We start from the raw sequence: 2,530 nt of genomic DNA, 5'->3' as shown, positions 1-2,530 counted from the left end.
AACCCCTCCAGCTCCTGCAACAAGAAAAAAATAATTAAACAAACACAAAATAACATACACAAGTCACTGTAATCCAAGGTCAGATATTTTAAGGCTTCAACTCACTTGACCGGGTAATGACCCTCACAATACCACTTAAAAGTAAATTAATCATATAAACAATTAAACTTACTTCAGTTGATAGTGGCCACAAAAGAAAATAAACTACAATGAACAAAGAGAAAAAAAACAAAAAAAAACAAATAATCAAATATCCACGCTTATGGATCAACGGGATTGATGGCAACAGACAGTTTACACAAGGCTCGCCAAGAATGCTTAAACGCACCCGTTAGTTCCAATCGGCGATGACCAGCAGAAGCAGGCATTCCACAAAGTCAAACGAATGCACAATCTTCTCAAACGGCATGCGAGAGGATTACAACAGTAAAACGGTTTACATCATTTAGGTCGAGGCAAAACAGCGACGCAGTCGTAATTATACGCAATCACAAGTCATCAGTGATACAAGGTTCCCATGATTAGCCCAAGAGACTCAGTTATGCAGGGGGGCCTGCCGAGCAGAAAGATAATGTTAGACAACAACAGCAAGTTAGTAGTACCCAAAACCATAATCTTACATACCACGGGGAGATACTGCTCACAACCTGCTTCGTAGTCGCACACTATAATATAACACAGCTTCTCACTCAGGTACATATAGATGACGTTCTATCGTTGCCACTGCAGATATTAAATCACAAGTTGTCAACCGCGGCCAATTTCTTCCCATTGAACGAAAAGGCTACACATACCTGAGAGAAGTGGGCAGCCAACACACAGCAGCGGGAACAAAACAGCCTACCGTCGCAACCTGACAGCAAGAAAAATTCATATAAATCGCCAGCACCAGACGAGAAAGCACGAGTTTCCCCGTACAATCATACCTGCGGCAGCCACAGATGACGTCAAGTGGATGATACCAAGGCGCGTACAAAGTGGCCACCACACATCTCATATATAGGACAAGGGGCGGGGTTGATAAATTAAGCAAAGGTGAATGGTATCCTCCTGAGTGGATTCAGTCACCCTGCTACAGTCTGCCCCCCAATTACAGACCGTATTCCCGACGATAACCTCACTTGCCCAGTTAGTCCCAAGGTCTAAAGAGGGCCGATATTGCATTGGACCCCAGCCCCGGGATTACTGCACCTGTCGCCCGTTTCCCCAAGACCCTAGGTAAACGATGAATATTAGTATGTTGGCCAGCTGTGGCCCTCCTTGATCTGCCTGGGCCAACCTCAGGAACAGGAAGCGACTCCATAACTGAAGTACCTGATGACAACAATGGGCCAACCTCTGGGCCACAGGGTTGATTTTGCTCTCTTACCACTCCAGGCTCGAGTACTGAAGGAGCGGAACCGACCGGATCCAATACAAGTTGGGGGCCTTCAGGTATCACTACCCACAAATCTGCCTCCTCCACCTCCTCCTCTGGCTCCTGTTCAAGCTTCATCACTGGCCCATCGGGCACAACAGGGATAGGGCCCCTTTGGATCCTAGCCTTTAGTAGTGACCGATGAACTCTTTTTACTTTACCCTCCTCATGTATTGGTTCAATGCTATACACTGCACCCCCAGATCTAGGAGCCTCTAACACCTTATACACCACCGGACTCCACAGGTCTTGGATTTTATGGCCCCCTGTAATGCCATAATCGCGGAGGTAAACCAACTGGCCCTCATCCAGTGATGAATCTCGAACATGTCGATCGAACTGCGTTTTGCGTCGATCAGCCATCTGTCCCAGTCGTTCTTGTGCTACCACAAACGCCACTTTCAATCTTGTATGATGCTCCACCACCCATTTGTGCACGTCACAAGCCACCGGCTCTCGAACTCTACCAAGCAAAAAATCAATTGGGAGACGTGGCTCCTGGCCAAACATCAAAAAGTAAGGAGACTCCCCAGTGGCTTGATGCGGGGTGGTGTTGTAGGAGAAGAGCACCTGAGGGAGACTAGACGCCCAGTCCCTCTTACGTGAAACTGGTAAGGTGCGCAATAGGTTGTGCAATGTTCTATTGAATCGCTCGCACTGCCCATTACCAGAAGGATGGTAAGGAGTAGTACGAGATTTCTCAACCCCGTACAATTTACACAGTTGCTGGATCAGGAATGATTCGAAGCTACGGCCCTGGTCCGAATGAATTCTCCCAGGCACCGCCAACCGATAGAACCACTCGGTAACCAATACCTGCGCTACCGTCTCAGCCTGCTGGTCACGAGTAGGAACTGCAATAGTATACTTTGTAAAGACATCCGTCATTACTAAGATGTTTTCAAACCCTGAACAGGATGCTTCGAGCTGGGTAAAATCGATGGCCACAATTTCGTTTGGTCGAGAAGCCAACAAGTGACCCATAAAACTACGGGCACCTGGCTGTAGATCCTTAGCTGTCTGGAACCTCTCGCAATCCTGACACCATTTTGCCACCATGGCTGACATGCCTGGCCAATAACAGCGCTGACGTACCAGCTCTGTGGTGCGTTC

At 47.7% G+C, this 2,530-nt stretch overlaps 1 long non-coding RNA gene across 1 annotated transcript; it reads right to left on the bottom strand.

Annotated features, from left to right (window-relative positions):
• Nucleotides 1-359: 359 nt before the first annotated feature.
• On the bottom strand, nt 360-962 carry LOC143740129 (uncharacterized). The gene is made up of 4 exons (XR_013204756.1): nt 927-962; nt 795-853; nt 625-723; nt 360-553 (listed from the first exon to the last, which is right to left on the bottom strand). It is a non-coding gene; the product is annotated as an uncharacterized LOC143740129 (long non-coding RNA).
• Nucleotides 963-2,530: the final 1,568 nt, after the last annotated feature.

Source organism: Siphateles boraxobius, unplaced genomic scaffold (genome assembly GCF_051911475.1).
Source record: "Siphateles boraxobius isolate OS27281-9 unplaced genomic scaffold, OSU_SipBor_1 17, whole genome shotgun sequence".
In the NCBI taxonomy this organism is placed as follows: domain Eukaryota; kingdom Metazoa; phylum Chordata; class Actinopteri; order Cypriniformes; family Leuciscidae; genus Siphateles; species Siphateles boraxobius.
Note: the sequence above shows the minus strand (reverse complement) of the source record. Positions and strands in the feature narration are given on the sequence as shown.